At 39.9% G+C, this 25,424-nt stretch overlaps 1 protein-coding gene and 1 pseudogene across 3 annotated transcripts in view; both read left to right on the plus strand.

Annotated features, from left to right (window-relative positions):
* KIAA0319L (KIAA0319 like) overlaps positions 1–25,424 on the plus strand; it is a 133,113-nt gene that overhangs the window by 12,080 nt on the left and 95,609 nt on the right. The window lies entirely within an intron of this gene.
* Positions 6,763–7,262, plus strand: LOC123522665 (annotated as a pseudogene).

Below are 25,424 nucleotides of genomic sequence, written 5' to 3' on the forward strand. Positions count from 1 at the left end.
CTTGTTTATCTTCAAGCCTTTAAGACCCCAGATGCTATATCCTTTGATAGCCAGGCACTATCAGCTTCTTTACCACATTTGCTTATTCAGATCTGAGTTTTTTATGTGGGCCATTGAATCACTGTTTTTTTGTTTAATTTTACTGTAAAGTGCTTTGAAAAAGAGCATTTGGACCCAGGGAGTACCATTATCTGGGGGCAAATCTGAGATGACTCCAAGAATTTAGAAATTCTTACAATAGATTGTCAGCTTCTTGAGAAATGGGAATTTAAAAAAACTTACTTACATTAGATATCCCTAACAAATACAGAAAGTACATAGTAAATGTACCTGGTACATAGTAAGTGCACCATAAAAATGTTGAATGAAGAAAATTTTGAATTAGCAATAAGGGAATTATCCTCGAGCGTTATACTGTATTTTATTGTAGAAAGTTTTTTTTTGTGATTTAGGTGAAGAGAGAGTTAAACTTTAAAATCAGCACAATTTGTCACTTGAGAGTTGAAACTTAAAATCAACATAATCAGAGCAGAAGTAGTTAAAGATACCCGAAAGAGACACAGCCAAGGGTAAGGGTAAGTGGGGACAGAAAGGGGGAAATGATCACAATGATCTACATATAATCCCCTACAGGGGGTCAGACAACAAAAAAGTGGGTGAAGGGAAACATTGGTCAGTGTAAGACATGAAAAAAATATATAAATTATTAGGGATTCATGAGGGAGGGAGGATAGGAGAGGGAGGGAGGAAAAATGAGCTGATACCAAGGGCTCAAGTAGAAAGAAAATGTTTTGAAAATGATCATGGCAACAAATGTACAAATGTGGCTGACACGATGGATGTATGGCTTGTGATAAGAGCTGTATGAGCCCCCAATAAAGTGATTAAAAAAAGAAAAAAGAAACACAGCCTTTGAGACAAGCAAGGTTGTTAAATATATCAATATATTCCAAAGAAAAATGTGTATCATTGAAGGGCTATGAATATATGGGATCAGGTGGTGGTGGGGCACCTGAATCCACCCTGGAAGCCTACAACCAGAGGAGTCAGGAGGCTAATGTTGACCAGAAGCTTTGACATTTTATACGTACAGATTCTAGCTCTGGGAAGTGGGTTTCACAGATAAGTCAATACGTACTTATAATATAGAAAAAAAGAATCTTAGATTCAAAAACCATTTTTTTAGACTTTAGTAGGAGTCTGATTTTAGGCTAGGTACTCAGGTAATAATGGTAACTATGTAATTCTTGTCTGGGAAAGAATTCCCAGTTTAATGGGGGAAATGTATAAATACTGTAATGTGGCAAGTAAAAAGACTGAGGAATGTACATCATGCCTTGGAGCTCGAGAAGAAGCATTAGCTTCCAGGGAAGGGAGGATAAAGAGGAGAGATCTAAGAAATTCCTTGTAGAGGAGATGATATCTGAGCAGAGTTTGGAAGGTTGAATCTGAAGGCCTCGGGTACTCCTAGACATGGGGAATGCGAGAGCAAAGACAGAAAATTAATAGAGAGCATGGCATATAGAAGAGACTCTGAAAAAAAAGAAGAAACTCTGTAATTGATTAAGTTCTTTAGAATATATAGAGCCAAGCTGGAACGGTGCTGGTGAAGATTAGTGAAAGTACCGTGGACTGCCAAAAGAACAAACAGATCTCTCTTGGAAGAAGACTATGTCTGAGCAGTGGTTCTCAACCTTCCTAATGCCGCGACCCTTTCATACAGCTCCTCATGTTGTGGTGCCCCCCAACCATAACATTATTATTGTTGCTACTTCTTAACTGTCATTTTGCTACTGTTATGATTCAGGGAACCCCTGTGAAAGGGTCGTTCAACCCCTAAAGGGGTCGCGACCCACAGGTTGAGAAGTGCTGCCTTTGAGGTTAGGATGGCAAGACTTCATCTCACATACTTTGGACATGTTGTCAGGAGAGATGAGTCCCTGGAGAAGGCCATCGTGCTTGGTAAGGTAGAAGGGCACTTAAAAAGGAAAACTGTCCACAAGATGGATTGACACAGTGCCTGCAACAGTAGGCTCAAACATAATGTAACAATTGTGCAGGACTGGGTGATGTTTCCTCATATTGTACATCGAGTCATTGTGAGTCGGAACGATTCATGCGGCTAACAACAACAACAAATGCTGGGACGGTAGCTCTTAGAGAATAAGTGGTGGTTTTGATCTTTTTTAGGCAGGAAGTCTGCCAAGGTTTTTGTTACACACTCAATAAAAATGAACTCCTGTATTCATCTAGTATAAAAGTACCATTGTATATTATGTATATACAAGTAATAAGAGATGCCAAAAATAAAAATTTAAAGGATGTACTAAAAAACAAGTATGAGTAATTCTAATATTTTCTTTTCATACCTCAGTCATTTTTGTCTTGCATAACACCTGCAAGCAAACACCTTATTTTGGAGATAGCTGTGTTAGGGATGGGAGCTGCTGAAGACTTTTAATCACATGAGTAATAATGGCAAACTTTCTAGATGACTATTGCTCGAGTGTAGAATGATGATGGGTACAGGAAAGAGATGGAGGTCAGGGCATTTAGTGTACATTAATGAGGCTCTTTATCGTCAAAGACTCTCGCTAAAGAGAGCCGTTTTACTCAATATAAACTGGTATTGCCGTCACTGCTGACTTATAGTGACCCCTTGTGGGTTTCCAAGACTGTAGGTATTTATGGGAGTAGAAAGCCCAGTCTTTCTCCCTTGGGGCTGCTGGTGGTTTTGAACTGCCAACCATGCGGATCACAGTCCAATGCATACCCACCACACCACCATGACTCCTACATAGTGCAAAATAGATTGGTAGAATTTAGGAGTTATGTCCTAAGAGATTGAAGAGGATTAAAAAAATTTTTTTAGTGCTGTGTAATATATCTAATTCCAGAACATTTTCATCATTCCAAAAGAAAGCCCCAACCCATTGTTGTTATTATGTGCCTTTGGGTCAGTTCTGATTCAGAATGACCCTATGTACAACAGAACAGAACAGTGCCCAGTCCTGTGCCATCCTCACAATTGTTCTTATGTTTGAACCCATTATTGCAGCCACTGTGTCAGTCTATCTTGTCCAGGGCCTCCTCTTTTTTGTTGCCCCTCCACTTTACCAAGCCCGATGTCCTCCAGGAACTGGTCTCTCCTGACAACATGCCCATGACAAAGAATTGCCATCCTTACCTTTAAAAGAACATTTCAAAAAAATCACTACCATCAAATTCTGACTCATAGAGACCTGAAGGACAGAGTAGAGAACTGCCCTTGTGGCTTTCTGAGTCGGTAAAATCTTTGCAGGAGTAGAAAGCCTCTTTGTCCCATAGAGTGCCTGGTGGGTTTGAAATGCTGAACTTGCAGTTAGCAGTACAACACATAACTCAGTATACCACCAAGGCTCCTTATGTCACTGCCATTTCCTCTCTCCACTTATCTACTTTCTGTCTCTATAGATTGGTTTGGTTTGGACATTCCATATAAACGGAACCATGGAATATGTATTCTTTTGTGTTTGACATTTTTCACTTAGCGTAATGTTTTTAAGGTTTATCCCTGATGTAGTATGTATCTGTACTTCATTAGAATTTTTTTTAATTTGTGTTTTTGGCAAAAGCAAATTAGGTTCTGATTTGATGCTTTCTATATACTTTGTTCAGTGACATGTTATATTTATTTATAGAGTGTGCCAACATTCCCGTGATTTCTGTTCTCATTCTGTTTTCAGTAATTTAGTTTTCCTGCCCCTTTGCTTTCTTGTTTTTGCTTTATAGTGAGTGTTGACCCATTAGTTTCATACACATTATTTTTATTAATGAAGCATTGTGTTCACAAATGGTATTTATTTTATGAGCGAATATGTTCTTTAGCTAACAGATGACCTTGGAATAGTTTTAGCTCAAGGTTTACAAAGAATCTCAGAATAATAGTCTTGGTGAATTCTTCTGTCTTAACTGGTTCAAGAAGTATAGATTATGTAAGAGTTTACATTCTGTTCCACATTTTGCTCCCATTCTATCAGGATCCATCTACTTTTTTCTGATCAGCACCATTGTGGTGGTAGCCACACACCATCTACTTAGTTTCTAGTTTCTTCTCTGAGTCCCTGGTTTCCTTCATTCTATTTTATTCTGGATACAGAAATACCAAGAATCATATTTCAGATGGCTGCTCTCAAACTTTTAAGACCCCAGATGCTACTCAGCAAAGTAAAATGTAGAGCAAATTTTACATATGCCAATTGACTAGGTTGTTTCATGAGGCTATGGTCCTAAGCCTTCAGATTCTTTAAATAATCCCATGAGATGTTTAATCCATGCTTGTGACTCCTATGTGCTTTATTGTGTATTTGAATATCTGTGATGTGTATGTGTACATGAATACATATACACATGTATAGTTACATATGTATGGGCACCTGTGTACATATACATATCTGTATTATGTAAGCATACATAAAGATCATGTGTTCATACTCCTATTATTTGCTTCTGTTTTTAATGACTTAATAATATTCTACTGTTTATTGTATGGGTAATATCATATTTTGTTTATCCATTCTTTAGTTGATAGGTATTTGGGTTCTTTCTACTGTGGCTATTATGAATAATGCTACTGTGAACGTTTATGTTAAAATTTTTGTGTGGTCATATGCTTTTAGTTTTCTCAGGTATATGTATACCTAGGAGTGGAATTGCTGGATTAGGTAGTAACTCCATGTTTAACTTTTAGAGGAACTATATTACAAAACAGCTGTATCATTTTACATTCCTACCAGCAATGTGTGTGGGTTTAATTTTTCTGTCATCTCACTCACACTTAATTGCCTACCTTTATTTTTTACACTTAACCCATTGTTGTGAGCCAATTGCAATAGAGTAGAACTGCCACATAGTTTCTAAGGCTGTAAATAGTTACAGAAGCAGATTACCACAATCTCCCATGGAGAAGTTGCTGGGTTTGAACTGCAGAACTTTCCATTAGCAGCTGAGCACTTAACCATAATACCTCTGGAGTGGAGTCTATTGAAGGTTAGAGGTTGCATGAAGGGCCTAATATAGCTAGTTTCCAAAGAGACAAACTGGCACTGTAAGAGAAAGTGACTGGAGAAACCATCAGATGAGTTTAGCTTTCTTAGTTCATTAATTTTTCATTTGTTTATTGTATACTTACGCAATAAATATTGATTGAGGCAGACACTGCTCTTTGTAAGGGTTCTCTCTCTAGCCAGTTCTGTGACATGATCTCTTTCTTCCAGTCATGCTGTCTGTCTCCACCTTTCCACTTTCTGGTCTCTCCTGATTCTAGTGCAATCTGGCTTCTGCCCACACCTCAGCTTTTGCCAGTGTAGACAGTGACCGCTGTAGTTGACACCTTTACTACTTATTTACTTAACATCTCTGTTTCTTTCTTGAGCAGAGGTCAAGCTTGCCTTCAGTTATACCATGCTTTTCTTTGTTCCTTCTGTCTAATGCACTGTACTTTCTAATTAGTCCACCTTCTCCTTGTGCCCCTTAAATGTTGTGTTTAGGACTCTGTTTCAACCCTTGTCTAATTCTTACATGTTCTTCCTGGGTGCTCTCGATTCAGTCCCATGGTTTTAACCTGTGTGCTCACTATTCCCCAATCTAGCTATTCCTTGACTTCTCTCCTGCATTCCAGACCACATAGCCACCTGATTATCTCACACTTTGAACTGGATGTCTCATCGCTACTTCTAACTGAATAAATAAAAACTGAACTCATGAACTTCTACCCCTCTTCCTCCTCCTTTTTTTACCGGTATCCATGAAAAGCTCAACTCCACCCATCTTCTGGGGAAAAGTTCCCTGAGCCATTTTTGCTTCTTTCTCTCCTACCCATCAAACTCCCTGTTCACAGAGCACCGTCTGTGGGGCCATGGAGTGCTCTCCATTCCTCTGTGTATGCTATTACTGCTCCTGGCTGATGTTTTTTGATTCTGGTCAACATACACTTCTTCTTGAACTAATTGCTCCTTCTTTATGTTCCCATAGTGTCTAAACATCTCTCATCACACCATATTACACTGTATATATGGTCTTAGGCTTTGTGAAGTAAGAGATTAGGTCCTGCCCTACAGCAGGGTCCTTATTTCTAAGACCGTTCTCGTGGCTCTGCTGTTGTGTTGTTGTCATCTTTAGTTGCCACTTAGTTGATTCTCTTTAGTATGGTGTTAATGTTATTTTTTCAGTCTGGCAGAGTTCAGAGTTTCAACAGGTCCCCATCCCCCACCCCTGACATTGCTTGATCTCTCAGCCCTGGAGCATCTACTATTTTGTAAGCCTACGATTGGCTTGCTGTGTTCTTTCACAGCCCAGCTCTCAGCTGTTGAGTCACGGGGATCCTCCCTACGGCATTCTTCTGGAGGCCCCTTTCTTCATAACTCCTTTCTTTCTCCCATGTTTCGTGCCTCAAATTCTAGCCACGTCAGCTACCCTAAACTCAGATCCCTGCCTCTTGGACTTCGTGGAGTCCCTCTTGTGTTTGACAAAGAAAGGGACAATTTGGGGCTTTAATTTAATGAGGTTTTCTTCTCTATGGGGTTGCAGGCTTATCCTGCTTGTTGTCTCCTGAATATAAGCAGTTGTGTATTCTGTTCAGTTTTATGGTTATTTATGGCAGGATAGTGAATCTGGTACCAGTTACTCCATCATGGCAGGGAGCAGAAGTCTATTGTGATCACTTGTTTATATAGCTGTGTCTTTCACAAAATTTTCTTACCTATAGTTACACTTCTAGCTTCTATGACATGGTAGGTCATAATAAAGGTTTGTTGGATTAACCTAAAAATAATGCTGGAGGTGAACCGTGCTTCCTTTTTGTCCAACATCTTATTGAGGTTGCTGCAGCGACAGCTGCTCTTTGAGCTTCGTGATACTGCCCAAGGACGGCAAGAAGAAGGAAGCTAGGAAGTCAGACAAGAAAGACAAAGACCAGTGAACGAATCTGGGGGCAAGGCCTAGAAGAAGTGGTCCAGAGGCAAAGTTCGGGACAAGCTCAATAACCTGGTCTTGTTTGACAAAGCGACATATGACAAGCTCTGTAAAGAAGTTCCCAACTATAAGCTTATCACCCCAGCTGTCGTCTCTAAGAGACTGAAGATTCATGATTCCCTGGCCAGGGCAGCCCTCTATGAGCTGCTTAGTAAAGGACTTAGCAAGCTGGTTTCAGAACCCAGAGTGCAAGGGTTTACACCAGGAACACCAAGGGAATAGACGCCCCAGCAGCTGGTGAAGGTACATGAGCAGGTCCAACCAACTGTATACTTTGAACAATAAAATTTTACTAAATCAAAGTAATAATACTGCTAGAATTGGTACTGCCTTAGAATATACATGCTGGGGAGTATTGTTTACGCCTACTACGTTCTTTTAATTTTGCCCATGATACGGGTACTCATTCCTCAGGAGGGAACAATATTTGGGAGGTAACTTTTGTTTTTTTCTCCTTCATTTCTCGGACTCTGTCCATGAGTCGAAGAATGAGTTTCCTAAGTGGTGAGGATCCTATTGGTGTGGCACTTTTTTGTGGCATGGTCAGTCTATAGTACTTGCATGTGTCCTTCTCTCCTTGCCATGCTCTAACTGGTATGTCCATCTCAGGAAAGTCTGCAATTATCCAACAGATTAAGCCTCTCTATTCGGTACAGCAGAGTATTAGAAAGTTCATTTGTCATTGTATATTTAAACCACGTTCTTCAGTCACCCTTATCACTATTATAAAGATGATATTTTGATCTTCATCGACCTCCAATTGCCAGTTTTTATTTTGTTGATTTTTTAAATAATACTTTATTGTGATTTAGGTGAAAGTTTACAAGGCAAATTGATTTCCCATTCAGTAATCTTTACGCTGCTCATTTCTTGACTTTGGTTGCAGCCTGTTCACTGTCCTAGCAATCTTCCCTCTTCCTCCCTGAGTTTTCTGTTTCTGTTTGCCTGCTTTCCTGTCCATATCTGCCTCTGCACTTTGCTTTTGGGCAAATGGTGTCCTTTTGGTCTTGTAAAGTTGATCTTTCAAAGGTGCACATTGCTCTCAGGTGTTATTTTTTACATTATAGGCCTATCTGTTATTTTACTAGATTATAATCTCTTGCAATAGGTTCAGTACCAAGTTGGAAAGGTGGGTCATAGTCCTTAGGGGTTCTCCCAGGATCTATTAGACTAGTAAGTTAGGTTATTTAAAATTTTGTTTTATAGCGTGTTCCACTCACTATTGCTGGTCAGAGTGAGAAGTAGTTGTAGTTGGGTACCATCTAGATCATAGGGGTCCCAAACGTATTTGTCCTGCTGCCCCCTTTTCAGAAAAAAAAATAGCACCCTCTGGCAACGAAAAACTTTTATACTGTAACTCATAATCCAGGGTGTCTCAGTGTTAAACTCTGACTGCCATTGAATTTATTCTAACTCATAGTGACCCTGTACGAAAGGGTGAATTTCTAAGACTGTAACTCATTACAGAAGTAGAGCGTCATCTTTCTCTTATGGAGTGGCTGGTAGTTTTAAACTGCCCACCTTGTGGTTATCAGCCCAACCAATAACCATGACACCACCAGGGCTCCTAGGGTAAAGTGTAGTTATCTGCTTATGCCACCCTCTTAGATGGCTCCAGTGCCCCCAGAGGGCGATAGCACCCACTTTGGGAAACACTGGTCTAGTTCTTTGGATATATTAGTTCTTTGGACTAATTGTTTCCTTTATTCTTTGTTTTCACTGTGCTCCTGATGGGAAGAGATCAACTGTCATATTGATGACCACTCTCAAGCTTTTAATAACCTCACGAGGGTAGGGTGTAGAACATTGTCTTTATGGACTATGTTATACCACTTGTCCTGAATGATCCCTGAGATTATGTCATGATTTATTTTTAATTGGTCATAAACTCTGGGTGAGAAAAATTAATTTTCACTGTTATCCTCTTCCCCAATGCTACCCCAGAGATTAAAGATAAAGGCCAATGACAACCAACAACCTCTTGGTTTCTCAGAGGTCTTTCCCCCACTAATTGCTATTCTCCTTTTGTTTTCATAAATGCTTGCTTTTTTGAGGCCAAGGTGAATGCTTCTGGCACAAGAGGCACTTGCAGGCCCTGGATTTCACTTTTCTTTTTTTGCCCCTATCATTTGGTTGTACTGTGAGGACTCTGCTGTACCAGTCAGACCAAGTGGTATTTTGTACTTGGCCTTATTTTCAGAAGAAAAGCACTTTTTCCCCCTGAGACTTTCTGGTTTTATATCCTGCTCACTGGACACCTAATTTAAGGTAGATGACTAATAGAATATATCTTACAGCAATGAGCCTTCAGCAGGAACTTTCTCCTGCCAAACTGTCCTATATTCTTAACTACACTGCAGCACAGGAAGGTAATACATTATTAATCCTAAATCTGTCTCCTCAGATTGGAGGATAATGGCTTGAGTACATGGCAGCTGGGGGTAGGTAGAGGTTTCTGGCCGCAAGCACAATCTTGCAAACTTTTTTATTCTAAAATTCAGCTAGCTTTGAGCAACTCTGAGGGATCTTGTTTTCTCACAATTTTATTGGCCTAAGACCAATCTGGAGCTTTTAAAGTTGGCCTCTCTCCCAATACAATGGAGTCATTGTCTCTCGATTAAACACTTTTCAGTAAAAGACAATCATCTGAAGTCCTTCTTTCTATCTTGGAAAACTAGAATTTGTTGGAGTCCTTCTGCCACTTAGAAATTCTGTACAAACACAAACTTATTTCCTAATGGGTGTGACAAAGTGAAAAGGAATGAGAAAGCAGCATAATTGGACAATAAATCCAATTTCGTTTAAAAGCGATTTTAAATGGTCTCTCCTAAAGAATTCTTCAAGGGTGGAAATAATAAGATAGCAGAGGGATTTATAAAATGAAATAACAATTGCAGAGCCAAAGCATAACCCTTCCACTTATTTTAAGAGTTTGTATAAGATTTTCAGTAATTGGAACAGCCCAAGGCATTGAATAATTGAAATGGTTCAAGGCACTGTGGCATTTGTAGGAACATATTTAGGAACCATGTTTATGGTAGGTGTTTAGATACCTATTCTCAAGTATTTAATAGTATTGAAGAGTTTGTGTCAAAACAGGTAGTTCTTGGTTTGACTTAAAAAAAATAATAAAATTTTTAAAACTTAAGTGGAATTCACATAGTATAAAATTAGCCATTTAAAAGTGAATAATTAAATGGCATTTAGTACATTTCCAGTGATTAAAAAAAAACTATTACCTCTATCTAGTTTCCAATCATTTTCATCACTTCAAAAGAAAATCCTGTACCTATTAAACAGTTGCTCCCCATTCTCTCATTGCCCCTTGCCCATGGAAGCTACCAATTTGTGTGTTCAGCCTATGGTTTTACCTATTTTGGATATTTAATATAATTGGAATCATATAATATGTCATCTCTTGTGACTAGCTTCTGTCACTTAGCATGGTTTATCCATATTTTAGCATATATCAATCAGCATTTCATTCATTTTTATGGCTGAATAATATCATGTTGTAAGTACAGGCTATACTTTGTTTCTGTGAACCCAGTGACGGGCATTTGGGTTGTTTCCACATACAGTCCATTGTGAATAGTGCTGCGTTGGATATGCGTGTACATGTACTTGTTTGAGTACTTGTTTTCAGTTTTGGGCAATTTAAGAGGTGGCTTTTGAATGGCCTCTTAAAAAATTTTTTTTATTACAGTTGAGTGATTAATTTGCTGTGTTGCTTGGCTGGAACAGACAGTCTGGTTCCAGAGTCTGCTCCCTATCCACCATGCAAAAGACTAAAGGTCAGATCCCCGTTCTACTGTATCAGTTGAGAGTCTCCTTAAGAACCCTTACCCCTGGGGTAAAGATCCTACAGCCACTCTTGATACTGGACAATTCTGGTAAGTTTCAGAGCAAAGTTGTAAGAATTGGCCGTGACTCAACTGAGTAAGAGACTGGAGGCAAAATGACCAAGAACATGGAGCCTGGACTCTGGAGTCAGACAGGCCTGAGTCTGAGTGCAGGTTCTCTTATGTACTGGGATATATTACTGAAATCCATCAGCTCCTCATCTTTGAAGTGGGAATGGTAGTGCCTCACATAGGATTATTGTAAAGAATGACTAACACACCTGTTAGAAGTGCTTAGTCTACTCCTAGGTGCACAAATGACCAGTCAGCAAATCTTCAGAACAGTTTTAATTAGATAAACATAAAATCTAATTTGGTTAACTCTTGTCTAACCCTATGGTAGCACTAAATTTGAGTCTCTGTTGACTTCTTGGATCCCTGTCCAGTGAATTCTTAGCATGCACATTACTAAATATAATATAGACAGCTGCTTTTTCCACATTGTCAGGAAAAGTAAGCCTCCATGTTTTCAGGCTGAAGACTAGTTGATGTTCATAAAAAGGGTGAGCTATACAGTACATTTTCCATAGTTGTACCATGTCATTAAATAGACCAGTTGTTTCTTTTTCTAGCCAAGGAGACTTTTATTCTGGAAGAAGATTGTTGTACTACCATGACACACACCCCTCCTCACCTTCAGCCCTGGTCTACATCCACCAACACTGATTTGCTTATCCTTGGCCAGGATGGCCTTTTTATCAGGACAGTGGGTTTTGTTTTGTTTTGTTTAAATCATTGTATTGGGGGCTCGTACAACTCTTTATCACAATCCATACATCCATCCATTGTATAAAGCACATTTGTACATTTGTTGCCATCATCATTCTCAAAACATTTTCTTTCTACTTGAGCTCTTGGTATCAGCTCCTCATTTTTCCCCTCCCTGCCCCACCTTCCCTCATGAACCCTTGATAATTTATAAATTATTATTATTTTGCCATGTCTTACACTGTCCAGTGTCTTCCTTCACCCACTTTTCTGTTGTCAGGACAGTGTTTTGACTGGGACTGATGCTATGGCACTTTGGGATTTTGCCTCAGAAGTCTCTTAGAGAGCTATTAGTACTGGTACCTTCCTTCAAAACATTTATTGGGTTCGTACTCCAGATCAGGCACTATCCTAGGCCTTGGAAATATAGTGATGAATATAAAAACAGATGTGGCCTCGGCCCTCATGAGACTTGCAGTCTAGTGCTACCTTTGCCATTCTTGGGGAACAGAAAAATCTCTTTGAGAAGGTGATGTTACTGATAACAAGATTCCCTCCAAAGAGGCTTAGGCCTCCTTATGGTTCCAATATAATGTGATGATAGTAGAGATAACAGAGATAGCCTTTGCAGGATCTAGGCATTTTGGTGTCTCAAGCTAGTCTCAATGGAGTAACCTCTGTATCATGTAAATTAAGCTCCTGTCATGCCTCCAGTTTTCCTTTCAATCCAGTCTACTCTCTTCACGCTTAATAACCTATCTTATTAAGCAGTCAGCGTGGGCATCCGGAGAGGTGGAAAAAGCGCTCCAGTTGCAGTCTGTGCCACTAATTCAGAGTGTTTATCCTTTGGTGATTTCATGGGTATTTGATCTATCTGTCTAGTCTGCCCTTGAAAGTCTTTGCTGCATCAGGCTTGTTGCTTAGGCCCTTAGGTGGATGGTTCCCAATGACTAGAATCAGGTGATTACTCAATTACTACATAAATCATAAGCTTCCCTGGGTCAGTCACAAAAGCATTCTATAAAATACCCTCAGTTGAGAAAGAATTACAGCTGTCTCTGAATGGAGAGTTAGGAACTCAGACACTGTCCAAAGAAGAAACAAAAGCAGAGAGGAGTATTGGCCAAGGATGGAAGTCTACCAGCTGCAGACTCTGCCCCTAAAGATGAGTGAGTACACAGTCTAGTTCCCCATTCCCTTTTTAAGCCTTCCAACAGATCACAGGAGTTTTAGGAATGTTCTCTCTCTTCCAACTGGCTTAGCATTATGCTTTGATTCTAATCCAGCAACACATTTGAGTTTGAAATAAATATATGCTCACGGTTTCTCTTACTTTTAGGTAATAGGGGGAGTGACTAGTATCCTCAGACCTGGGAAATGGTACGTTCGGGTGGATTTAGTTTAACTCTTGTAACTTCAACTTCCAATTCAGGACATATTTTAAAAGGACTGCGATCCTGCCTGGTAAGAAATGGCATCTCTGGGTGTGTTGGTATGGCTCAGTGTTTATTGTCCTTCACTGAGGGGAAACCTCTGAGTCAGCTGGAGGCTTATGGAAGTGGACTGTTTAGAATGAGTGAGTCTTAATCGGAATAAATGAAGTAACCTTGCCTTGTGAAGCTGAAAAGCCAGATTCCATTTCAGGAAGTTGAGTAATCTACATCCTGCTGGGTCTGTCTGAGACATTTGGCCTAAAGCAAAACAGCTTCTTGCGCTGAAGCAATGCCCAGCACCTCTTCTACCTGCACTTTCTGCTGCTTGGTTTTCAGAATCGCTCTCAGCTGTGCTCCCCAGCGTAGGCTTAGAAATGGCACCCTGACAGCTCTCACAGTGTATTTTTCAAATTAAGAAGTGGATTTTTCATATTTTTCCTGTATGAAAGGTGAAAGGAAGGGCTTGACCTCTAAACTTAGGTAAACTGACCTCTTGCTGGGTTATTTGTCCGGGATGGTCAAGGCAGAAGCAAGTTCTCCTGCCATTCCCTGGAGACTTTTTTTCTCTGATAGCATATCCTCCTTTCCTCTCTCAAGCTGTTTTGATTAAGCTGTTTTGCCTCCACTCTTTCATTGTTCGTGTGGGGAATGCTGCCTTGGCAGCATGGCTTCCTCTGCCAGTAGCAAGGAAATGGTAAGAGTGAAGGCCCTCTGTGGTAGGATGTGCTTCCAGAGATTTTCCCTGTGGGTCTTGAGGAGCATGTGAGAGAGAGAGAGAAAGGAAGTGAGACACCTTTGTTTTTGTATTCCTTACATTACTCTGTCAGGGACAAATGTCGCTTTTGAAGCAGTCATTCCCATATTACACACATGTGAGGATAAGGAAAGGGCAGTTCTTTGTGGCTAGAGAAAGCCAGCCACTCAATTATTTGGTAATCTATTTGGTAATCTTGACCGATTTGACCAGATTTTTATTCTGGTAAGTAGAATGTGTGACTAAGTGGAGGCATAAGAGAAAGGTACATCTAAGTGCAGTTTATAAAAATGAAGTCTATTAAAAGTCAGATGTCTCAGTAAATGAATCAAAACAATACTGAATTATCTGAATGTCAGTTTTGTGTTTTAATGATGACTTTAGGTACATTTTTCTAATATTTGTGATCTCTGGTTCTTTATGTGTGTTCATGTTTTCTTTATGTGTATTCAGCACCCTAAAATACATATATTACATTCTAATGCCTTCTATAGGGTGTTTAATTGAAATCATTAGCGATAATTAATACATAGGCATACTGTGCACACTGTAGATATATACACTTCAGGCCAGCAAATACTGTACTAAGCTAAATAAAACTCAATTCCTGCCACTGTGGAGGCAGAACTAGATGCATAAACATGCTAATTTTAAGACTACACGATAAATGCCAAGATGTGCTATGAGAGCACAAAGAATGGGGACAGGTAGCCCACACGACCCTTATCCTCCTCTACCTTGAGTCTGGAACTAGTTGGTGTCCAGCTACCACTACTAATTATTGACCAGGAACACAGTGGAAGGTTCTGGCCAAAAACCCACTGTCTAATTGATTCTGCTCTTTAGGGTTATGAGATGATAAATCTTTACAGGCGCAGACAGCTTCATCTTTCTTTTGTGGAGCAGCTCGTGGTTTTGAACAGTTGATTAGCAGCCCATTTCTTGACCCACTGTCCTACTCCAATCTCACTGCCATCGAGTCTAGTATTCCTTAAAGTCCCAGTTAAAATGGGTGAAAAATGTAGATAAAAAATTCAAAACAAAAACTGTGTTAGTCTGGGTTGACTAGAGAAGCAAATCTAGGGAGACTCATGTATATAAGAAAGAGCTTTATATACAAGAGCAATTTGAATATTGAGAAAACATCTCAGCCCAGTCCAGATCAAGTCCATAAGTCCAATATGAGCCCATATGTCTAATACCAATCTATAAATTCCTCTTCAGACTCATGAAGCACATGCAATGACACCAAATGCAGGAAGATTACAGGCCAGTGGGTGGAAAGTCTTGTGGATCTAGTGGCAGTAGAAGCATCTTAGCACTGGCAGGGGTCTCCACGTGGCTCCTCCAGCTCCAGGGCTCTGGCTGCCATCAGCATAGTGCCATCAGGCTCACCGTTGTCAGTAATGTCTCACAGGGAGTGACAGTGTCCTGCCTCTAGCAAGCTATTTATCTCCTTAGCGTCTCCAAATGAGGTCATCAAACTGACCTGATTGACAGGCTAAACTCCACCCCTTCACTTTTCAGTCTCAAATTGACAACAGATTATGTAACTACCACAAAAACTAAAAACAGACTGGAAAGAGAATGGAGGAGCCCCTGGAACTATTGCTCTATAACCTTCCAACTTGAAACTGAGTACACTCTTAGAGTCAAAATTTCAGCCCAATATGAGGTCTATAAAATAAACAGTAACACTCGAGAAGAATGTACTCCTTAAAACAATCAACTATCTGGGTCCTAACCAAAGGTGAGAAGGCAGGGAGGGACGGTAACACCAGATGTTTAGAAACTGGGAACTCAGCCTGGGGAAGGGGACGTACTAACACATTGTAGGGATTATAACCAATGTTACCGACTAATTTGTATATGAGTAATTGATTAGAAAACTAATTTGCAATGTAAACTTTAACCTAAAGCACAATGAAATGCTCAAAAAGAAGAGTGTATGCTACAAACAGAAACCTGTACACTGATGTTCACAGTAGCACTTTTCACAATAGTCAAAAGATGTAAACAACTGACATGCCTATCAACAGATGAATACATAAATAAAGTGTGGTATGCACAGTTACTCATAAAGAGAAAGGAATACCTAATGTAGGCTACAACATGGATAGACCTTGAAAACATTGTACTGAGTGAAATCAGTCAGCTACAAAAGGATAAATATTGTATGATCTCACTTACACGAAGTAAACAAATGTATAGAAACCAAAGATGATTAGTGGCTTATCAGAGGTGCGAGGCTTTTTTACTTGAATATTAAGTTTATGGTAACAGTGATAGAATGAGTTGGAAAAGGATAGCAGAATAATTACACAACTTGGAGAATGTAGTCAATGTTACTGACTTGTACATGTAGAAATTGTTGAGCTGTCATATGGTATGTTTTATTATGTGTATTTTCACCACAATAAGCTGAAAAACGGTGCAGAGAGGGAAAAAAAGCACTAGGCTGGGATGACCTCCATGGATTTGAGGAAGAGCCTCAACCCAGTTCTGTAGCTCAATGGTGAGACACCTGATATTCTGATTTCTTTGAATCTTCTTCTAGACTAATGTGAAATCTTTTTTTTAAATCTGCAGATTTTTAGTTCTTTATCTCAGAGGGAGGGGAGGAGGGATAGAGGGAAGAGTATGTGCAGCTCTGTAAAGTCTAGAGAATTAAAGCCCTAAGGGAATTATTTCTGTGCAGATACAGATTGGCTTTGATTTAATTTAAATAAACTGGCTCTCAAAAATTCTAAGAATACTAACTACTCACACAGTTTCTCTTTCATTTACACACAGATGAGAAAGCATCTGTAACTCTGCATTTTATTTGCTATAAGCACAAAGTGGTTTGAGATATTTAAGTATCCAAAGCTTGGTTGTATTGTGTCCTCACATGTCCCAGTTCAGCCCACAGCAGAATTTAATTTTTTATTTTTTTATGACACTTATATAATACTCCAAAAAGAGAGACTTTTAATGGGTGGATTGATATAAACTTTTCCCTTATTGGTCATAACTGCTGAAATAATACTTCATGGTTAGTTTTATTATTTCCTTATTTCTTCCCAAGTTCACAGCTATTTAATTTACGTGTATCTACCAAAGGCCCCCTAAATGACTTCTTTAGGAACACGAAACAAGTCATCAAAAACAACCAAACAAAAGCCTTTCAAAACCTAACAGTGTTCTGATTCCAGGTTCACTGCGTAGGTTTCCAGAGTTGGTATGATTGAGATGAATACAAATGCTTTATCAGCCTGCAATCAACTGCAGGCTCTTAACAATGTAGATGTACAAGTGGGCTATAGTGGGACTTGCTAGATCCATGACATCATTATCTTATGCTTTTTCTTTTAGAATCTTTTCTTTTCTTTTTGGAACCACTTTTATATACAGGCCGAAGTTTATCTATTATCACTTGATACCTGTGCTTTTTGAAGTACAAAAACAGTATTATTTAGGGAGGTGTAGGCTCCTTCATGCTGTGGCTTGGAGGCGTGCTCTCTTTGCTGACAGCATTCTCTAGAGTCTTTTAGTCATAAGGTGGTGGGAGCAAAAGCGAAGCAGGAAATTCTAAGTACATCATATGCAGCAATGTAACCCCTTAGATACAGCTTTAAAAAAAAAGTGTTTGGTTTAATCATTTGCCTTCAATCTGCATTTAAATATGACAAAGCCCTCAGTGACTGGATTGTTTCTGAGCAGGTGATTTTATGGTACCATAGCTATTTTCAGCTACACCAGTATTTTGATTAATACTCTCACTTATAACATGGTTGTGAAAAATGTCTTTGGGCGAAATTTTGACAGATGGGTATTTTGTAGCTTACCAACTATATCCAATTAATGCAAACTTTTGATTTGTTAGTTAGAATTGGGGGGAAGATAAAGTTTTTAGAATTATGATAGAATGGTTTCTATGTTTTCACCTAGGGGAACTGAACTTTGAGGAGTTTTTCCTTTTCTTTCTTATTATTGCTCTGAAGGAGGGTGGAGGGATGGAGAGCAGGCTGAGCTAGATGTCATCAGTGATGGATGGCGATTTGCCTTGGTGAACAGGGAGGTTATTCTCCACCATTGTTTTGTTCAGAAAAATCCATGGTAAATGCTTATCTTGCCTTTGAGTGAAGTGGAATGGTCCTTTCATGAGGAAAGATTGCTTTGTGTTTTGAAAGGGTTTTTTTTTTCGGTTTAGGATTTAGGCTGGAAGGGATGTTTCTAGCTGGTTATGTTGTATTCAGTAATCTCTTCATTCCCTTAGACTTTTCTTTGGTTTCTTTTCTTTATATTCTCGTCATTTTTTTTCCCTTCAGTACTCTCACCAATTTAAATTAAAAACCTTTATATATTATGTACTTTATTAATTTTGCTTTTTCTCTCTTGATTCTGTTTTCTTTAAGGAAAATAATAGTAATCTTACTCTAGTGACTAACGGACAAGTAATTTCATAGTGTAACTGACATATTTAGCTAAATTTTTGTTAGTTTGAAAAATAAGCAAATTCAGACACCAAGATGTGACCACCTTCCCCACATAAACGCTGAAGACGAATGTGTGCATAAGTAAGTGTGGTGAAGAAGGCTGATGGTGCCCTGCTATCGAGACCTGTAGCGCCTGGGGACTTAAAGGCTTGAAAGTAAACAAGTGGCCGTCTAGCCCAGAAGCAACAAAGCCTACATGGAAGCAGGACACCAACATGTGTGATCATGAAGGGCCAAAGGGACCAGGCTTCAAACACCAAAGGCGGGGGTGGGGGAGGGGGGAATCATATAGGGCCAAAGGGACCAGGCTTTAAACACCAAAGGCGGGGGTAGTGGAGGGGGGAATCATATCCTCATCAATGAAGGTGGCGCATGATGGGGACCCAATGTCCATCTCTAGACAACTGGACATACCTTGCAAAGGGGTAGTGGGGAGATGAGTCACTTAGGGTTCAGTATAGCAATAATGAAACCCACAACCTTCCTCTAGTTCTTAAACACTTCCTCCCCCCAACTACCAGGACCCCAATTCTGCCTTGCAGACCTGGTTAGACCAGAGGATGCACAGCGCTACAGATGGGAATTGGAAATGCAGGGAATCTAGGACAGATGAACCCCTCAGGACCAGAGGTGACAGTGGCGATACTAGGAGGGAAGGAGGGGTGTAGAAAGGGGGAATTGACCACAGGGAGCTACATATAACCTCCTCTCTGGGGGACGGGCAGCAGAGGGGTAGGTGAAGGGAGACGCCGGGCAGTGTAATATAAGATATAATAATAATTTATAAATTATCAAGGGTGGATGGGGGAGGGGGGAGGAAGAAGGGAGTGGAAGGGGGAAAAAGGAAAATGAGCTGATTTCGGGAACCCAAGAGGAAAGCGAATTTTGGGAATAATGAGGGCAACAAATGTATAGATGTGCTTTACACAATTGATGTATGTATTGTGATGAATTGTATGCACCCCAATAAATTGATTAAAAAAAATTTAGATACTTTTCTAAATTTTATTTTGTTTAGAATATACACAGTGAAACAACTATTAACTTTCATTAATTTTGTTTAGACTATACGTAGCAAATTTCTTTATTTTTCTAAAATTTATTCAACCCAACAGTTTCTACATGTACAATTTAGTGACATTAATTACATTTTTAAAATTGCAGAGCCATTCTCACCCTCTTTTATGAGTTGTTCTTCCCTCATAAGCATAAAATCATTATCCCTAAGATTTCTAATTTTTTGAGTTGTCAATTTGATCCCATAATTGGTTTGTAAAAAGAGCATAATTCTCAAGTAAGACTTTTTTTTTTACCAGTTAAGCTAAACTGTTGTTTGGTTTTTAGTAACTTCAGGGAATATTTACAGTTTAAAGTTTAAAGATGTTCTCAGTTTCAGTTGGACAGCGGTTCTCAACCTGTGGGTCGCAACCCCTTTGGGGGTCGAACGACTTTCACTTGGGCTGCTGAACTCATAACAGTAGCAAAATTATAGTTGTGAAGTAGCAACGAAAATAATTTTATGGTTGGGGGTCACCACAACATGAGGAACTGTATTAAAGGGTATCAGAATTAGGAAGGTTGAGAGCCACTGCTCTAGGAAGTCTAGGGTCCATCAGAATTTGAACTACTGTTTTGCATTTGTCCCTTTTGATCAAGATTTTTCTATAAAATCTTTTACATAAATGTTTACTAATGGTAACCAGGTGCCGTCTAATTCTTCTGGTCTTATGGCAAAAGAGGCACTTGTTCTCGGAGGTCATCTTCCTCCTATTCCTGACTCATCTTCTGTTGTTCCAGGTGAATAAAGACCCACTCAAAGGAGCCAAGGTTAGCAGCTCAAAACTACCAGGTGCTCTGTAGAAGAAAGATGAGGCTTTCTATTCCTGTATAGAGTTATAGTCTTGGAAACGTACAGGGGCAGTTTTGTCTTGTCCTATAGGGTCAGAATTGACTTAATGGCAGTGAGTTTGGTCTTATGAAACTATGACTCTAAATCTCCAAGTCAAGAAAACAAATCTCATGAGATGTTTGTTCATATGCAGCCTCAGCAGCTGCTTTGTTGTAAATATATCACACGACTTTTGTCAGTTCAATAGGTGTGAAAACAAATTTATTTAAAATGAAACCAACAACCTCCTGGAATTGTCTATTGCATGTAAAATATCACATACAGAGATACAAGATATAATCCCAGCACCTAAATAGGTCAGAGTGTGTGATCCAATGAGAGAAGGTATGTACGATACATAGAAAAGTGTCATAGGGTGAAGGTTTCACTGGGGGAAGCCTTCCTGGAAGAAGTGGTGCCTGAGTTGACACGAAGTATAATTAAAAACAATAACATTTATACGTAACTGTGTGTTGGCATGGAGAGGGGAGCCAGTGGAGGGGCCTGAGGGCTCGGCCCCAATCCCAGCTACTTGAACAATTGCCCCTCCCCCCAGAAGAATTTACTTTAGAGGACAGCACTGAAGCTGCAGCTTGGGGAGAGGGACATGTCTGATCAGAGCACATGGGAGCAAATGAATGGGGAGGAAGAGAGCGAGGAGCATATCCTGGTCCATCAGGCTTGGAGGACAATATCTTCCCTCCAAACAGCCAATGCACAGAGTGGACCATATGGCTGATCCCACTATGAGACACTACGTCCCTCGCTGACCCATGGCCCTACGGGGGACAACACTGGAGATTCTGGTCTGACCCCGCAACACTGAGGCGAAACACTAAAGACAGTGTGGCAGAGCAACGGGGTGGGCGGGGGTGGGGGGTGGGGGAGCAGAGCAGGGAGCTCCCCGAGGGAGTGCAAAGGATAGATTTTGGGGCCAGAGCGTGGCACCCCATTGGACTTGGACTTGACTGGAGGACATGCCTAGAGGTCAAAAATCAGACCTTGATCTATTTACAGGTTTTTCTTTCTTTTTTAAAAATTAATTTTTTTCTTGGTCATTGATTTTCTTTTTTGTCATCATTGTGTTCACTTTTGTTGCTGTGTCTTGCTATGCTTTGTTTGTTGGTGCATATTATTATCTCTGCAGATCTATCTAGATAAGATAGGCTGGATGAACTGTCTGGAGGAGAAAACAACGGGACTGATAGTTCTGGGGGGACATGGGAGAAGGGGAGGCGGAGGAAAGGAGGTGGCGTTGACCAACCCAGGGACAAGGGAGAAACAAGTGATCCAAAATTAGTGGCAAGGAGGGTGTGTGAGGCCTGGTAGGAATTCAGCAAGAGCAATGTAACAGAAATTACTGAAATCCAAATGAAGGCTGAGCATGATAGTGGGACAAGAGGAAAGTAAAAGGAAATAGAGGAAAGAACTAGGAGGCAAAGGGCATTTATAGAAGTCTAAATACAGGTATGGAAATACATTTATATAGGATGGTAGGGAAATAGATCTATGTGCATATATTTATAGGTTTAGTATTAAGGCAGAAGATGGACATTGGACCTCCACTCAAGTACTTACTCAATGCAGGAACATTTTGTTCTATTAAATTGGCAATACATTATGCACACCTTCCTGACACAATCACTGAAGACAAAGCAGGTGCATAAACAAATGTGGTGAAGAAAGCTGATGGTTCCCGGCTATCAAAGATATAGTGTCTGGGATCTTAAAGGCTTGCAGGTAAACAAGCAGCCATCTAGCTCAGAAGCAACAAAGCCCACATGGAAGAAACACACCAGCCTGTGTGACCACGAGGTATAGAAGGAACCAGGTATCAGGCATCAAAGAACAAAAAATTATACCAGTGGGTGCCCACCTTCCTGATATGATCACTGAAGACAAATGTGTGCATAAGCAAATGTGAAGAAAGCTGGTAGTACCCGGCTATCAAAATATACAGCGTCTGGGGTCTTAAAGGCTTGAAGATAAACAAGCGGCCATCTAGCTCAGAAGTAACAAAGCCCACATGGAAGAAGCACACCAGCCTGTGTGACCATGAGGTGTCGAAGGGATCAGGTATCGGGCATCTAAGAACAAAAAATCATATCACTGTAAATGAGGGGGAGTACAGAGTAGAGACCCAATGCCCATCTGTAGGCAAATGGACACCCGCTTACGGAAGGGTCGCGGGGAGGAGATGGGCTAGTCAGGGTGCAGGGTAACAAGAATAAAACATACAACTTTCCTCTGCTTAAATGCTTCCTCTCCACCCCCCCACCCCCCAGTATCATGATCCCAATTCTACCTTACAAATCTGGCTAGACCAGAGGATGTACACTGGTACAGATAGGAACTGGAAATAGGGAATCCAGAACAGATGATCCCTTCAGGACCAGTGGTGAGAGTGGCGATACTGGGAGGGTGGAGGGAAGGTGGGGTAGAAAGGGGCAACTGATTATAAGGATCTACATATAACCTCCTCCCTGGGGGATGAACAACAGAAAAGTGGGTGAAGGGAGAAGTCGAACAGTGTAAGATAAGACAAGATAATAATTTATAAATTATGAAGGGTTCATGAGGGAAGGATGGTGGGGAGGGAGGAGGGGAAATGAGCTGATATCAAGGGCTCATGTAGAAAGCAAATGTTTTGAGAATGATGTTGGCAACAAATGTACAAATGTGCTTGACACAATGGATGTATGTATGGATTGTGATAAGAGTTATATGAGCCCCCCATAAAATGATTAAAAAAAAACAATAACAAAAACTAATTATGCTGGCAGCTAATATTTATTGAACTTTTGCTATACGTCAAGCTTTGTATTAAGTACTTTGCATAAATTATTTCCTTTAATGTCTATAACAGCCTTGTGAGAATAGGTACCATTTTTCTTACTCTTTTACACATGAAGAAACTGAGAAATGTACCCTCAAGTGGCACAGCTAGTAAGTGACTAGGTTGAATTTCATATCCAAGCAGTCCTATTTCAGGGTCCAAAGCCTTAAACCAGAGATTTGTGGGGTGAGGACCAAAAGATGAGGTGAGAACAATTATGGAACAGGGCTGTCCTGTGGTGTGAGATATGAAATTTTCTTTTGGAAAGAGATTTTGGACTCACTTTTTTTTAAGCTTCTGTGTAAACTTCACCTTGGCAACTGGACATGTTTTCTTATTAAACCAAGACTAAATGAGAGAGGTTTTCATTTTCTATTAATACTTGTAGTTATTTTGCTTTAAGTGGGTAGTTAATAAGGACTCTCCACCTCCTTTTCCTGCTAGTATTGTTCTCTTTAAAAGAGATGTGATATTAGTGTTTTTTTCCCCATCGGCAATTGACCAGAATCCAGTGTGTTTGAGCTGCATTAGCGAGAAGCTTGTTTTCCTCCATCAAGAGTTACTGTGAATAGTAGCTGAGAGGTATCTGTTGGGGAGGTGGTTCCATGGGGTGTTTTTGTCTTGATCAGAATGGTCTTTGAGAAAAATGGAAACACTACAGTCAAGAGAAAGGAGTCAGGATATGAACTCCTATTAATTCTTACTTAGAATTTAGTTTCAACAAAGTACCTATACCCAAAACATTTAACAAACTGTGTTCTTAACAAAGATAGGCTCACAGAAAAGGCAATGAATAGTAATTATTTTCTCTTCAAAGGGCTGCTTTTTGAGGCAACTGTTACCTTTCAATGCAACCTCTGTACTGTTGAGGAAAAAAAGTGTTAGCCCTTTTGAAAAGAAGGAAAGAGGGCCACGGTTATTACCCTGGCTCTTTCCAATACTTGATTGCACCCTTCAAAAGATTTCATCACCTCCTCTGCCTAACTTTCTGAATATGTTCAGGAAGCTGATGTGAAGACCAAGGTGGAACCATTTTTGTATTTGTTTGTAGTGGGTGTACAGGTGACAGACATGCTGGAAGGTGGAAAGGCCCCCTGAGGTGGCTTGTTTTTGAGCAGTTTCTGTAAGTTGTTTTTGGGTTTGGTAACATGCCCACTTTCATATGGCAGCCATCTTGGCTGAGACCCAATTATTCTGAGAGAATGCATACTTTTGATAATTGCTGCCGGAAGACAGATGGCGTGGAATCATAGTTCAGTTACTGAATACAGCACTAAATTGAAGGCTTTTCCCTTACTGCTTGATAATAGTTCATTACAGGTACAATTATCAAAGGAAAACTTTGAGTGGCATTCTTGCCCATTTTTAAGAACTTGAATTTTTAATAAAATTTTGATATTTCATTTTTTTAAAAGGTAGCAATGGATTTATGGATTGGTATAAGCTGTAAGAGCGCCCAATAAAATGGTATATTAGGAAAAAAAAAAAGACAGTGTCAAAACCCCACAGGATCAATTCTACCTGCCCTATAAAGTCATTATGAGTCAGAATTGATTCAATGACTGTGACTGGATTTTGAAAAGGAAATTAAAGCATTAGTTCAAGTTGTCAATTAAAAAAACAATGTAGCTCTCAATGTGAAAGTTATATGCAAATTTTGCCTATAACACACCCTAATCATATTACTGTTTTCAAGCAGAAACTTGGTTCCCCTTGTCCTTCCTCACCCGAGAAGAACTTAGAAGCTGCTCTGTTGTTAAGTATACTTAAATAATATTGGTGGGTAATATTCTGTACTCCCATTCCTACCTTCTCAGCTCTTTCATACCGCTGAATTTGGTTCGAGTATAAATTCCCTGAAACTTCAACAGTATGGCTCCTAAGATAGTGGGTGTTCAGCCCAACTTCCCTGTTTGGTTGCCAGCAGTGCAGTTTCCAAGTTTGCTCGAGAAGTCAAGCTTGTTACCTGAGATTTTAAAATGCCAGAGGCAACAGCACTGTCTCTAAATGTTTCCAGAGTTGCTCACAGCTTCCTAAAGGTATTTGATGATTTTTCTCCTGACAATAATTTATATATTCTGTAAACTTTTTCACTCTTCTGTGTGGAATTATGAAACCTGAACTAGATTTTGGGCCAGACTTATTAGAAATCTGTCTTTTGAGAGGTGGGAATGTTAAGTAAGCATTGCTAGTTCCTGAGCCTCTGTTTTGGAAATCCTCCAGCTAATACATATGGGAGCCCTGTCTGCTCTGCTTTGCCACAGTTTTAGAAAGAAAGTAATTGGCTCTGCCTTGCTTCCCCCAACCCCTTTTTTCTCACGTTGGGTAATATTTCTACGTGCTCCTGCCAACAGTGAGCTACAGACTTTCCCAAAAGGTTTTCAATCTGAGGTTCTACCAACTATAAGCTCCCC

This window comes from Echinops telfairi, unplaced genomic scaffold (genome assembly GCF_000313985.2).
Source record: "Echinops telfairi isolate 266 unplaced genomic scaffold, ASM31398v2 ScPeMD7_7457;HRSCAF=8495, whole genome shotgun sequence".
NCBI classification, from domain to species: domain Eukaryota; kingdom Metazoa; phylum Chordata; class Mammalia; order Afrosoricida; family Tenrecidae; genus Echinops; species Echinops telfairi.